This window comes from Globicephala melas, chromosome 20, assembly GCF_963455315.2.
Source record: "Globicephala melas chromosome 20, mGloMel1.2, whole genome shotgun sequence".
Classification (NCBI taxonomy): Eukaryota; Metazoa; Chordata; class Mammalia; order Artiodactyla; family Delphinidae; genus Globicephala; species Globicephala melas.
Genome location: NC_083333.1, coordinates 24,388,939 through 24,404,836, shown reverse-complemented (window position 1 = coordinate 24,404,836; position 15,898 = coordinate 24,388,939). Strand labels below are relative to the sequence as shown.

General features: G+C 40.5%; 1 protein-coding gene across 2 annotated transcripts in view; it reads right to left on the bottom strand.

Moving 5' to 3' along the window:
* KCNJ2 (potassium inwardly rectifying channel subfamily J member 2) overlaps nt 1-15,898 on the bottom strand; it is a 526,088-nt gene that overhangs the window by 34,921 nt on the left and 475,269 nt on the right. The window contains exon 1 of one of the 2 annotated variants that reach the window (XR_011377045.1): nt 11,266-11,377. The exons of the other annotated variant lie outside the window; for it this stretch is intronic. The gene's annotated coding sequence lies outside the window, so the exon portion shown is untranslated. Of the gene's footprint in view, nt 1-11,265; nt 11,378-15,898 lie in introns of those variants that run through there. 2 annotated transcript variants of the gene reach the window in all.

The following is a 15,898-nucleotide window of genomic DNA, read 5'->3' as shown; positions in this document are numbered from 1 at the left end:
GGGTCTCCCATGAGATTGCTGTTAAGCTTTCATCTGGGGCTGCTGTCATCTGAAAGCTCAAATGGGTTGAACAACCCATTCCAAGTTCACTCACATAGTTGGAGGCAAACCTCTGTTCCTCGCTGACTATTGGCCAGAAGGTTCAGAGTCTCCCCACCTAAGTCTCTCCGTTTGGCTGTTCACAATAGAATAGACTGTTTCATCAGAGTGAGAGACGGAAGAGAAAGAGAGAGAGGGAAAGACAGACGAGAGAGAGAGAGAGAGAGAAAGAGAGGCAATATTCTTCTATAACATAACATCACGACTTCACTTTTGCCGTATGATATTGGTCAAACAGACCAACCTTGGAGCAATATGGGGAGACTGCACAGATTGTGAAGACCAGGAAGCAGGGATCATTGGAAACGATACTGTAGGCTGGCCTCCTCCATTATGTCCTTTTTATTCCTTTATTCTTTATTTTTTAAGATTAATTAATTTATTTTTGGCTTCATTGGGTCTTCATTGCTGCACACGGGCTTTCTCTAGTTGTGGCGAGCGGGGGCTACTCTTTGTTGTGGTGAGCAGGCTTCTCATTGCGGTGGCTTCTCTTTGTTGCAGGGCATAGGTTCTAGGTACATGGGCTCAGTAGTTGTGGCTTGTGGGCTCTAGAGTGCAGTCTCAGTAGTTGTGGCACATGGGCTTAGTTACTCCACAGCATGTGGGATCTTCCTGGGCCAGGGATCGAACCCGTGTCCCCTGCATTGGCAGGCAGAATCTGCACGGCGCCACCAGGGAAGTCCCTATTCCTTTACTCTTTTTTTTTTCTTTAAATTTATTTATTTTATTTATTTTTGGCTGCGTTGGGTCTTCATTGCTGCACGTGGGCTTTCTCTAGTTGCGGTGAGCAGGCTTCTCATTGCGGTGGCTTCTCCTGTTGCGGAGCACGGGCTCTAGGTGCACAGGCTTCAGTAGTTGTGGCTCATGGGCTCTAGAGCACAGGCTCAGTAGTTGTGGCGCATGGGCTTAGTTGCTCCGTGGCATGTGGGATCTTCCCGGACCAGGGCTCGAACCCATGTCCCCTGCATTGGCAGGCGGATTCCCACCCACTGCGCCAGCAGGGACGTCCCTCCTTTACTCTTATTTGTGGAGTTTTGGGAGGAAGAAATGATAAATATGTGGGTTCAATTGATCGTACGCAACCAGAAATATACTGTAGTTTTTCAAAGTGGGACTTATTGAGGGAGATAGGTGGAGTTAGGTCATCAGAGGGGGAATATTGCCACAATGTATGGTTTTTAGATCTGGGTCCATCTCCACAATGGAAAAAAAAACAAAAAACAAAAAAAAAAACACCTTGAAATACCAAGCAGTCACAAATATAACCAAATTTATTCCATGCCAATTGAATTACTCATAGAAATCTGACAGTTAGATACACATCCTACCTGCTATTCTAAAACCCTGACTAATACAGATGAAATTCTACCTGCAATTTCTATTAAAAGAATGCTGGGCATTTAAACCGAATTTTCTGGGACTCACTGTTTTCTGCATTTTTTACTTTTTATGTTGTTAAGAAGAAAGCTTTGTCCAGAGGCAATGGTCTGGAATGAGAACCTGATCTACAGATGCTTTTCTCAATGGTATGAAGAGAATATGTTCTTAATAATGCAAACATTGCAAATTGATTGGGTCAGTCAGCCTTTTTTAAGGTTGGGACTAAGAATAATAGAAGGTATAATATTTGATGAAACCCATTTGTAACCATTTCACTTTCAGCAGCGGGACGGGTGACTAATGTAATAAATGCAAAATCTACATTGGGATTATATACAGTCTCCACAAAATGACAGCTGTTATGCTGCCAAACAATCAACCCTTACACCTTCAGTTTTCACGCACCACATTTCCATTGATTTTCAAGAACTCAGATCGCATTCAATGTGTGTTTCTGGCTGGCAAAATAACTACAATAGTGTTTTACAGTGGACAGGTTTTACTATTTTATGCTGCAGACGGAGGGATACGTTTATAGAAAAAGTAACAGATCAACCTGGTTTTTAGTGAAACTAATTTATATGGTTGTCATGTGAAACTTTTTATTTATTTACAATTTTGATATATGTCAGTGCATGATTCTCCCTGGGTCTTCTAAAGCTAAAAACACAGATGTAATTGTATTTGGTCCATTTCCACCAAAAAGTTTATTATTATACTACTGTTCTTAATATTTTAGCAATCCATTCCCTAGCTGTATAACATTTTATAGATACAAATACATGGTTTATTTATTGATAAATAAATTATATTTATCAATATAAATATTGACCTATGAGGGCTTCCCTGGTGGCGCAGTGGTTGAGAGTCCCCCTGCCGATGCAGGAGACACGGGTTCATTCCCCGGTCCGGGAAGATCCCACGTGCCGCGGAGCGGCTGGGCCCGTGAGCCGTGACCGCTGAGCCTGCGCGTCCGGAGCCTGTGCTCCGCAACGGGAGAGGCCACAACAGTGAAAGGCCCGCGTATAGCAAAAAAAAAAAAAAAAAAAATTGACCTATGTGAAATACATATAGATAGGGTCACAGGCTTATCTAAGTATACAGAGGTTATCTGGATTAATCACTAATGCATTTCTTCCAGGTAATTCCAAATGGTCCTCAGTTGCTCATGACTCACTAATATGATGGCTTAAATAGCCTCAAGAAAGAGGAAAATGTTGCCTGTAATAAAGAAATTCCTTCTCAGTTTTAAATTTCAAAGTATGGTTTTAGCAGTGTCAGCAGGCTGAAACTGCTGGTGACTTCAAGAGGAGGCATCTTGAGAGCAAAACATCTTTTAGTTACTCTACACACATCAAGGGCAAAGGCGGCTGTTGTCTTTACTGTTCTGTTACTGGCTTTTGTGGCCTTTCACTTTTCAATAGATTTATTAGAAATTGAGATCAAATCTGTGGTGGAAGACTTCAAAATATCCTGAGAAACGGGACCTTCACCATCCCCAAAGAATGCCTCACAAAGTAGCCCCGCCAACACACTGAACTCACTGTTTCCGTTTCAACAAAACTTGAATTAACCTGCAACATTTCTTCTCTTCATTTGTCTATCTTACACTTAATCTTTACTGATACATTGTTAAAAGCAAATTCGTTTGTGGCTATTCGGAAATCTGTCGGAGGGTGATACGTCTTCTAGGCAGGTCCTCACGGGAAGACAAGATACGCTCAAAAGCATTGTGTGAGAAAGTACTGTTGCCAGATCACTTGGCGGTTCTAGTTTTGATTGTTTTGAGGCATCTCCCTACTATTTTCCACTATGGCTGTACACATTTACATTCACTCCCGTCGTATGCAAAAGTCCCTTTCATTCACACACCACCGCATGACCCAGCAATCCCACTTCTGGGTGTGTATCCGAAAGAAATGACATCAGGACCGCAAAGAGATAGCTGCGCTCCCACGTTCAGTGCAGCATTATTCACAATAGCAAAGATATGGAAACAAGTTAAGTGTTCGCTGATGAATAATGGATAAAGAAAATGTGGTATACATACACAATGGAATATTACTCAGCCTTTAAAAATAAGGAAATTGTACCATCTCCAACAATATGGATTAACTTGGGGGAGATTAGGCCAAGTGAAACAAACCAGACAGAGAAAGACAAATCCTGTATGATCTCAATTTTATGTGGGATCTGAAAACATCAAGGTCCCAGAAGCAGAGAGTAGAACCATGGTTGCCAAGGGCTTGGAGGTGGAGTGAGGGAAGTGGGCAGATGATGGTCAAAGGTCCAAACTTTCAGTTATAAAATGCACAAGTTCTAGAGATCGAATGTATGCCATGGTGACTATAGTTAATAATACTCTACTGTGTGCTTGAAATTTGCTAAGGTAGCAGATCTTAAGTGTTTTCATCACACACAAAATGGATAACTATATGAGCTGATGAAAGTGTTAATTACCTTGATTGTGGTAATCATTTCACAATGTATACATACATCAAACTATCATGTTGTATGCCTTAGATATACACAATCTTTATTTGTCAATTATACCTCAATAAAGCTAGAAAGAAAAGGAGCATCTATTTACAGAGGTGTGGGAAGGGTGTCAGGGGCCACCGAAGGATGCTGAAATGTCCATGGATGAGCAATGCTTCGCAGTGGTTCCCATCTCCAAGCCTGAAAGGGCAAAGCAAGAGCAGGGCATTGCCTGCACCGGTAAGACCCATGGCCACAGCAGAGGGGTCACCCCTTAGGAGCTGTGGCCATAGGTAGAGGGACATAGATATCGCCAATATTGCAGCCCAGCTGAGAAAAATCAGAGAAACATGGCTGTCTCTCTCTTTCTGCCTTTCTTTTCCTGTCGGCGCTGTCCATTGACCAAACCCAACCTGAAACTAAATATCCAAGGAGCTCAGGTGCAGCCATACTGCAAGATCGGTCTCCAGGTGCAGAAGGAGAGATTAAGGGCAGAGACTGGAATCTAGTTGCAGAGAGAATAAGCAGCACAGTAACTGGATTCTGGGTGTGGAAATTTTCTTCCTATTTTAAGCGTAAGAGCAACTGAGACAGAATAGCTCATTCACAAACCAGAAATAGACGATTCATTGAATAATTTCTAGGACATGACTGCATCCACTCTGACTGGGGTGTGCTACTTGGCATTTTGTTTTGTGGCCTTTTAATGGATGGGTGTATCTCAGAAGATTTGTATAAATTGCCTTTGGTCTGGGTGGTCAATGAAACATCAAACCAAAGGTTCACACAACTCATCATATTAGTTTCTGGAAAATGGACAGATTTTTAAATTATGCTCATTCAGACGAAGGTTCAAATGTTTTTGCTTGATTTGCCAGTGTGTCTTCAAAGACAAAAACAGTGTTAACAGAATCTCTGTATTATCCCATTCCCCCTCTAACTATTTAATTAGCATTTACAAGTAAGTGGAAGCATTTATCAGAATGTATATTTTTATTTATTCACCTTTGCGCTTCTATAATCTTCTATGGGGTAATTTTAATATTATCAGAAAAATTAAAGAATGCAATCTCATTTAGTATAAGCCATATTTAAAGAATATAGATCACATGTATTTGTGTGTCTTACTGATGACTGGGCAGTTTTATTGCCCAAATTGGTGAAGGAAAAAATTAATAGCTTAAAAAGACAAACTAAAAGCAAATTAATTTAATTTTCTGCTTGGTTTCCTGAATGATATAATGTCTCCAATACGTTTTAGGACAGTCCTTTTGTTAAAAATAAACTTGGGGTGCCCAAGTCACATAAAAATAGTGGTGAGATAGCAGAAAGCAGTTATAGGTTAAGTATGCCAATCCATTATTTCACAAATATGTTACAGGGTCTGCTTTAACTTCTCTTAGAAACAGGTCTAATAGCTTCCTAATAGACCAAGCCATGTTAGAGCAAATGTTTATATCGCTGATACCTGGTGGTGTATGATTTGAACCATACAAAGTTTTAATGTATGTAATAACAAACTTGGTTATATCATTAGGTGCCAATATAATTTTATCATTCCCCGCAAAGTTTTCTGAGCTGTTTGGTAGCTAAATTATCAAGAATATTGAGCTACCTGGTGGCATTCGGTCGTTAAGTCCCTGGAATTCTGGATCATTCCTTGCATTTTTAATTCAAAATTCCCCATTAAGTCCTGGAGTGCTAATTTGTATCCACAGCTAGAGATAAAGCACCCAAATCCTCATGTTATTCAAACTTTCTGTGCCACAGTTTAAATAGTAAGAGATGATGCCTACATGAGTCACTTGTATGTGTCTACTAGTGATTTTTCTCCCATGATTTCAATCATTTTAACATCCTTTTTTTGTGTGAAATAGCTAACTCAACACTGATTCTGTACTAAAATATACTATCTATGACAGTTTTGAAAAATATATGAATTCCACAGAGATTTGTTTAAAATCCTATAAAAATAATTGCCCCTTATTAAAAACATTGAAGGAGTTTGACTGTTTGGGCAGAGATGAAGTAAGGGAGCTGAAATTCTATAATAGGATGAGGATTCAATAAAATGTTATCTCAAACTAACAGACTCTGGCAACTTTTCTTTTCTTTCTGCAAATTCCATCTGTGGCAGTACTGCAATTAGGCTAAATAGATGTCCTTTGCAATAATGGTCATGATGGTACCATGACAGATGGCATGCCACTGGGACCAGGGCACTGTCTGGGAAGGAGCATGAAATTTCAACTCTGTCTCCCTTTGTCTACTAAGGTTAAGTTCTCAGTAGTCTTTATTTTCCTTCTTCTCCTTTTTTTTTTTTTTTTAAACATATGCCACAATCATCTAGGTCAGGGGTTGGCAAACCTTTCCGGTAAAGCACCAGACAGTAAATATTTTTGGCTTTGTGGCCAGATGGTCCCTGCTGCATCTACTTGGCTCTACTGTTGCAGAGTGAAAGCCACCATAGACAATCCATAAATGAATGAGCCTAGCTGGTTTTCAATAAAACTTTATTTACAAAAACAGGAAAAGGATCAAAATGGCCTGGAGTCTGTAGTTTGCCAATTCTTGGTACCACATCACCCTTATCCAAAGTGTTGAGAATACAGAGAACTGGCTTTTTCATGGAGGTAAAACCGCTCTTAATTGTCTTGGAAAACTAAAGTAAGTAGATTATGACTACATGGAAGCATATAAGCGCTTAGGAAGAGGTCTTAAAATGTTCTTCAATTAGCATCTGCCTTGTGGAAGAAACTTTAGAGAAGCTTTCTGGCTGTATCCATGTGTGCTACTGCTAAGCTTTGCCAACATCGCACACGTTTTGAACATCCCCTAGTGGTTTCTGGGTATCTTGCATCTTAATCATCTCCTCTTATATTGCATTATTTTTGATCCAGTCCCAAATCTCCGTCCTGTTTACATTGTAGCAAAACAAGAAAACACTTTAATTTAGGAAATTGTTAGGGTTTTGTATTTGGCCTTCACAGAGATGAACAAGAGTTTGCAACAATGCAAGTTTATGGTGTCTTAATATGAAAAATAATTAACTCCTATGCTAGGTTTACTCTTTTCTGACCTGTCTATTTTTCATGTATTTGAAAAGAAAATGGAAATTAAAAGTCCCATTCCAGAACAACAAATTGTATCATCTTGGGCCGTCTGCTGACTGTGTCTGAAACATGATGCTCTTATCTGTGAGATGGGGATAATAAGTTGCTTTTATGAAGTGTAAGTGAATTTCACATGTAAAGAGTAAAGAGCTTAGAAACGTTATTTGTGTGCAGTAAGTTAAATAAGTAGTTGCTAATATATTTAACTGGCTAAAGAAAGACTGACGTATCATCGATGACATCATCACGTGACATCATTCTGTTTCATGATTAAAAAATGTAAAGGAAGAAATGTATGGCATTATGCCCCTAGAGAATACAATTCAATAGAAGTCATGTCACTATCGATCACGAGCAAAACAGGAGACACAAATTAGGGGTAAAACTTTTAACTTCTGAACTGCTGGTAGGTAGGTGGTTCATGATAGGACATATTATGGGGAAAGATGTTATAAGCCTTTCTTTGACTAACATGTCTATTGACTCACACTGTCACCAGAAATAAAGGCTTTGCCTATTGCGACACAAGTTTTCTCGTAGTAGACAGTTATTCACTTACAGGAACACCTTCATCGGCTTGTTCGAGAACTCCTCCCCACCAGCATCCGCAGAAATAAACAGAGGCAGGTGACTCAGTGCCTTTCTCAGCATCGTGTGTGAATCACTGCTGACCCTCTGCACTGCAGTGGATGCGGCACAGTGACAATTTGGATGAAAGTTTGGGCCGTGGCTGTTTGTGCCACCGAGTGTCTCATTCACATTTCTGACAAGGAATTTCCTTCAGAATTACTGGTTGTTTTGTCCTAATGCATTGCAGTTTACCTTTTTTGGCATTTCTGTTTTGTAGGTAATTTTGAGCTGGAGAGTCTTGAAACCATTTGCCGGTGGTAGAAAATTGCTCGGAGCACTATGAAAATATCATTGAGACCATGTGGTTTTTTTTAAAACTCTTTTGCACTATCCTCTGTTTCCCAATTATTTCCAGCTGTGTCTAGCCACTAAGCGCACCTTCACAGCCTGACTTAAAAACAAAATAGTTGTGAGGTGCCGTTATTCGTTTATTTGTTCAAGTGTCAAATGTCGGGTAGAGGTGGATTCAGTTCTACGCAGGGTTATCGCCACTCCGTATCCTGGAACTGCCTGCCCCCCTGTTTTTCCTGATTTTATATTTCGGACAAGAGTAGCAAGTGGAACTAGGGAGAAGTCTTCATTCTTACCCCATTCATGTATTCTTTGCAAATACAGATAGGAATGTAATTTCACTTAGACTACCTTTGAAAAAAAGGATGCTTTGTAAAAATGAAAATCCATAATTAAGTAAAGTATATTAACCTCCAGTTGGGATCCTTACTTTCCTGAGTCATTCACAGCACTGATTTGCCAAGGAGTCATACAATGGATATACTGCCTACCTGACGTACTTAACATAAATTTGTTAATCGGTAATTTGTGTTGTTTGCCGTTCTATCTACCTTCTTTAAAAGTATTCTAAAACTTAGACATCTATTTCACAGAGCTTTGCATCCTTTGCCCCTCCGTATTGGAACTGGCCACATGTAACCTTCATTCAATCAAATTCTGATACAGGGAACCTTCTTCAGGACACTGATGAAATGTCCAAGTATCAAGAATACAGCATGGTTACCTGTTCCCGGGGTTGATATTGAGAGTATTTAAGAACCGGTAGAGCGTAGGCAACAGCCAATCGGAAACAGATGCTCTGTCCAATCAGAATGGACACCAGCCACAAACACCAGCCCAGCCCAACAGGTGCTCCCCAGCTGCCAGGCAGCCCTGCCCATTCCCGCGGGAGGTCTGCAGCTGCTTTCAGTCCAAGGAGATTAGCAAGGGACAGAGAATACGTAGTCATGTACAGTAAGTCCCCTACATACGAGTTCCGTACTGAGAGCACGTTCGTAAGCCAATTTGTTTGTAAGTCCAACAAAGTTAGCCTAGGTACCCAACGAGCACAATCGGCTATATAGTCCTGTACTGTAATAGGTTTATAATACTTTTCACACAAATAACACATAAAAAACAAACACTAAAAATAAAATATTTTTCATCTTACAGCACAGTACCTTGAAAAGTACAGCAGTATAGTACACCAGCTGGCATACAGGGGCTGGCATCGAGTGAACAGGCAAGAAGAGTTACTGACTGGAGGAGGGAGGGGAGGTGGGAGACGGTAGAGCTGAAGGATCGCCAGCAACAGGAGACGGAGGGCAAGTGCAATTTCACTCGCGCCTGACGTTGACGGCATGCTCGTTCGCTCTTTGAAAGTTTGCAACTTGAAGGTTCGTGTGTAGGGGACTTACTGTATCTTCTCTGGGACTTGATTTTTGTCAACATCTCTTTATACTGCATTTAGTCCTATTTTAACTAAAGATGTAAAGGCATTCCCATAGAACCGAGACCCTTCAATGTCCTAATTCTAAGAAGAATTTGAGTCATAAATTGATGCTGTGCGGTATTCCGAGGGAAGAAGATGCTCCCTATTCTCAACATGGAACAGGTTCTGATATTTAGAGGCAGAATGGGGGGACCTTTAGAATGATCAGTTCACTTGGAATTAGGTCTTCAGGGTGACCTCATCACTTTGTTTAAAGCTGGTTTCAAAAACAACACAAACCTATAAAATCTAAAGGTTAAAAATGCATTCTGAAGAGAACCACAGATCTTTTTAAAATTATCTGTGCTTCTGCTCCCCTCTGTTAGTGAAAATATCAATAATAGAGGTCTATCCACATTAAATAATGGCCCACATTAAGTACGTGAGTACTTGCACACACGGTATTTATTTTTATACACGTACGAGTGAAGCCTACACATAATTCTGTATGTTATTTCTCTAAATTTAGTTTCAGTTCTAACAGACAATTCTATACGGTGCAGAAAATAACATTCATCCCTGATGATAAATTTAGTAACCAAAAGTTGGCAGAATATTAATAGATGCTAGAAGTCATTGCTCTCTGGCAACCACTAAAAACATGTTCTCTGTTATAAACACTTGAACAAGGTTTAAATTTGGTAGATTATTTATAAAATGAGAGCTTTCCAGACATTCCTCCCCGACATTCTAGGAGAATGGTCATGTCTTCCATCTTCTGTATCCTTAGAGATGTATAATGTGCTATAAGCATGTCTCTTAAATGCCAGATATGCTAGGAAAGCATAAGTACATCTTTCTAGCTGGACATTCCACAAATCATAGCCAAATGACCCACTCATTCATTCTTTTGCTTATTCATCTCACAAATTTTACTCAGCATTGGCACTGAGTCAGAGGATCCTGATGCTACTTGGATAAAGACAAACTCACCCCTGTCTTCTAGAAGCATATACTCTAGAGGTAAGGCAAAACAAGTGTAAATAAGAATTAATATACATGGAAATGTATGCCATGACGGCAATAAGAAGAGGATGCTATGTGAGTACAAAGAAAGAGAAGCTTAAGTGTTTTAGGGTGGCCAGGAGGACAGTCGTTTTCACCTAAGGGGGTCATTCTGAGACAGCAAAGATAGCCAAGCCGTCAGGGGAGTGAGCCCTGCTATGTAACTCGGGTTGACATAATTTAATCGTTTATTATACTTTAAAAATAAAGCTTTTCTGATAGTTATATACTCAAAGAAGAATAGGATTTAATTTACAAAAAATTAGCTTAGAGTCCAGGGATACATTTTTTTTTCCTTACACAGGGGAACAGTTGATTAGGGTTTAAATCAAAGAGCCCATAGAATATCAGTCAGTGAGGCAGGACCAGAGCAAACTTGTGAAGTCCGTGGATTGTGTCCGTGACTTACATGCCTTCAAATACCCTCTCCTAACTTCTCAAGGCCTCTGTCTCTTTGCCACTCCCATCTTAGTCTTAAAGATGCAAATTCAATCTATCCAGTTTTTTTCCCTTTATATTTAATTCACAGGAAAATATACTCCAGGGAATGCTTTCATGTTTACCATTCCAACATTTTCATAAGGATTCATGGGAATGTTATTTCTAATCCTGGAACTCCAGGTGCCAAGAGCTTGGCTTTTAAGGAAAGAAATAAGATAATGAATAGTTATGAGAGTTTATACACACACACATAAACTACTCTGTTACATAATATGTATACATAGTCTATAACACACCCATATATATGACTTATTATAATACAAAGTTGCTGTTTTAGCATTACAACCCAGAACTTACCTCATGCAAAGGGCTTTGAAAGTGATCACGTTTTTTCACATAGAAAATGTCCATTTATTCCATTTTATTTCAGAGCTCCCAACTGTTTAAAAGAAAATTAAACATAGCAAAAATTGCTGTCAGATACTCCAGAGGGGCCTCTGATTCTCTTCTCTTTTGGTTATGCTGCACAATTTCAACAAGCACTTTTCAGAAAATGGGCGGAGCGGAAACTTTGAACTCGGTGGAAGACAGACACAGAATGTCTCAAGCACTCTAATTGTTTTTCTGGGAAATTTAGTAATTATATAGAAGTTCTGTTTATTTTAATGGCTTCTTATCACCACATGCAACTCACTTAATGACCACATTTTCTCAAGGGACGTCCATGACATCATTGAGTAGCCCCAGTGTTTCCTGATACTTTAAAATGCTGTCCCAGCCAATTTTCAGCATTGCTGAGGGCTGCGAGATTCCTGGGGAGGTCTCACGAAGCTCCCTTATCTACATGCATGAAGATATATGTACATATAGATACACAATATATAGCATTGAAAAATACATCATACAAAGTATAAAATAAAACATTATGTTTTATATATATAGTTATAGTTTGCAATGCAGTGGTGCGGGGGAGTGGTGAAGGTTGGGCTTGTTTGGAATCACTGTAGGATCTAGAAAGCCTGAGTGGTTGCTTCTCCAGAGTGGCTGATGGGAATAAAGAATGTGCCTGTAAAAATGACATTAAGCCATAGACTTTGCACTGTGCCCAGCAAACGTTTGACAAGCAACAAGAGTCTACTATAATTCGAGAAGATACGTGCACCCCTATGCTCATAGCAGCACTATTCACAATAGCCAAGACATGGAAGCAACCTCAATGTCCATCGACAGAAGAATGGATAAAGAAGATGTGGTACATATATCCAACGGAGTACTACTCAGCCCTAAAAAAGAATGAAATAATGCCATTTGCAGCAACACGGATGGACCTAGAAATTATCATGCTAAGTGAAGTAAGTCAGACAGACAAATATCATATGATATCACTTATATGTGGAATCTAAAAAAAGGATACAAATGAACTTATTTACAAAACAGAAACAGACTCACAGACTTCAAAAGTGAACTTATGGTCACCAAAGGTGGGGGGCGGTGATAAATTAGGAGTTTGGGAATAACATATACACACCAATATTTATATAAACTAGATAATAGATAATCAACAAGGACCTACTGTATAGCACAGGGAACTCTGCTCAATATTCTATAATAACCTATATGGGAAAAGACTGTGAAAAAAGAATTGATATATGTAGATATGTAACTGAATCACTTTGCTGTACCCCTGAAACTAACACAACATTGTAAATTAACTATACTCCAACATAAAATAAAAATTAAATTTAAAAAGTCTCTCTAGTGAATGAATGAATGGTGAAGGAAGGATTGAATAAACTAGTCACTGAGTCTATGAATGAATGCCTGAGTAGGTGTTGATTTATCAGATGATCAGAGCGGGGAAGATACACAAATAGTCTCAGAATCTCAGCAAGTGCCCTGCGTCAGGACTTTTCTAAATAAGGATTTGTCATCCTCCTCTGGAGGCATTTTCACCAGCTATTTCTGCCATTCAAAGTTTGATCCCAAGGGCTTCCCTGGTGGCGCAGTGGTTGGGAGTCCGCCTGCCGATGCACGGGACGCGGGTTCGTGCCCCGGTCCGGGAAGATCCCACATCCCGCGGAGCGGCTGGGCCCGTGAGCCATGGCCGCTGAGCCTGCGCGTGCGGAGCCTGTGCTCCGCGACGGGAGAGGCCACGACAGTGAGAGGCCCGCGTACCGCAAAACAAAAAAAAAGAAGACAAAAAAAACACACCAAAGTTTGATCCCAAGAGAATGGTATCTGTTACGATGGACTCTTAGCATGAGGACCACTGGATGAGAGAGATTTGGAGGCATGGGGAATGGAGAAACATTTTCTCTACATTTAAATCACAGCACACATTTGGCCGCTTATTCCTCAACTTTGGAAGAATACCACTAGATCCCCTTTAAGGAGATGAAAACTCTCTGTGAAAAGCAGAAATCAAATCCCTGTCCGCTGGAGACGTCCATTTCCCTGCGGCTCTTCACGGGGCTCTTACCTTCCTACCTGCCTGCCCACGTGCACTTTTCCTAAAATGAGGAGATGATGAATCCAAGATCCCATCCAGAAGCAACCTGGGCTGGGGGTTCGGGCCGAGAGGTCCTTTGAGGTGGCGACTGTGGAACTTTGACCCTGGGCACAATGTACAGCCCAGCCTTAGTGATTTTCTCATTTCCACTGAAAGCGCTGGCCCGCCTGTGATGGGAATATCAAGTGTTACCAGGGCTGCTGCAGCTGTGATCCATTATTTCCAGTGGCAGTGGAAATCCATTGAGAGATCTCCCGGGAGATTATGCAAAATGCGGTGGTGGGTTGAATATTAACCCTTGCCACCCGCTGTAGCTACGACTTCCGGCAAAGACCAGATTTTACTGGTCAGCCTCTGCCAACTTTCAGAAAAAAAACAGACTTCATCGCAGGCAAGCTCGATTCTGAGATGGAAAACGAGGGCCTTCTAATGCAACGCCAGGCCCCTTGGAAGCCTTTTGTCTGCCTTTGACAGTTTCACACCCCACTGTGTCTGTTTCATAGAGGTCTACAAAGCTTTCTAGGAGAGGAAACCCTCTGATGAGGAATTCAGCGCAACTCTGACCCACCAAATGCCTTTTTCTTTTACAGTTCAATAGGCACCTTAAAAAAAAAAAAAAAAAAAGGAAAGAAAAGAACTATAGTACATTACCAGGCACACTTACATTTTATAGCTTTTTTTTTTTTTTTTGCCCTTACTTAATTTGAAATGTCTCTATTATTTTGTTTTATTTATTTTTAGGGAAATTGGCATCCTAGACCCCTGTTTAGAGTTTTCTCTTGAAGGGGAACATTTGTAAAGGGAATGATAAAGTCCTGAAAAACACACAGAAATAACAAATGGGAGAATGGGTCTGTCCAGACTCTTCACGAGGCTAGATCATTTCAGGCTTTTGATGCTCTCGTAGTTCTATGAATGTGTACGTCGGGTCAGCATGTCGGTCAAAGGCTACGTAGTTCCATTTTGACATAATTTCTGCAATTAACTACTAGACGTTGTCTTATGATTTGGAAAGTGAGCTTAAAGCAGGGGTTCCCAGCTTCGGCACCATGACATTTGGGGCTGGATAATTCTGTGTCATACAGGGGATCGTCCTGTCTATTGTAGGATGTTTGTTCTGCAGCGTCCTTGGTCTCTACCCACTAGATGCCAGAAGCACCCCTTCCCCCAGGTGTGACAACCAAAAACATCTCCAGACTTTGCCAACTGTCACTTGGGGGTAAACCCATCCCAGGTTGAGAACCACTGGTTTAGAAGAAATGGTTTGAGGGAAAGAGCATAGCACATGTCTTTTAAAAATCTAGAAACGACATCCTTAGAGCCTAAGACATTCTACTCTCGGGCTCTAAATCCCTCGTCACAGATCCTTAATTGTTTTGATTCCTGCCCAGTCTCCGCTCTGTTCCTGCTCTCCCCTTTGGTGGGCTTCAAAGAGGAACAGCCTCAGCCCCTTTCCTTACCTATTGACTGTTGAAATCTTCAGGTGGTCCCCAGCCTGGCCTTTCATTTTCGTTTAGAATTAATACCTTCCACACTGGAACTTAGCTCCCAGCTGCAGGATAACTCTATGGCAGACTCATACTCTCTCGTGCTCTGCTGTCCTGAGAAGGACCAGGTGGGAGCAGATGGAGAGCACCGATTACCCAGGAGTCACCAATAAGTTACTACCCCTTCCTCACAGGACAGAAACAGACGAGGCCATTCCAAGCATCTGGTATACCCTGCAATCAGCAGCAAGAGCGCTTGGCCCTATCCTCGTCAGTCAGGAAAGCGTTATCATACACTGACTTAATTCTTATTCTGGGGAAAGCTCACTTTGGTTCCACCCCAGTGTCCGTCTCTACAGGTCGGTTGCCCTTCAAGCCAAAGTTACTCCTACCGGCGAGCTCTGTTTCTACCCAGTTTTAGATGTAGCTTTTGCTCTGGGACTAGAGTTCCTCAAAACTGCTTTCTCAAAGATCCTGTATTCCCACAAGAACATAACATTGTTAAACAGCAATTTCAGCTGAAAGTTAACAAGGTTTCAAGGTAGTTAAAAAACTGTGAAAGCCTGACTCCCAGTGTGAAATACAAAACCTGTGAAATTCAAATACGCAGGAACGCTTTCATTTACTCAGAGCTATGATTAAGGCTGAAAATGTTTTCTTTGTTTAAAAAAGAAATCCATAGGCCAGAGTGTAAAGAAATGTAGGATTCTAAAAGTTGTTATTTATTTTTTCTCAGACTAATCATGAGCTTAAAATAGTTCAATGTATATATAGTTGGGTGTTTTCATTCGTATGCTCTCTCTATGTACTCTTTGTATTTTCTCTCTCTCTAGATAGATAGATAGGTAGATACGCACATAGATACGTGTGTATACATGCATGTATATTATACTTATCTATGATGTATTTATATATGAAGTGTAGTTTAGGCAATCATTTAGAAACACAAATGAAAAGACTTCAGTAGGCTAAACAAACATATCATCTGGTGCTG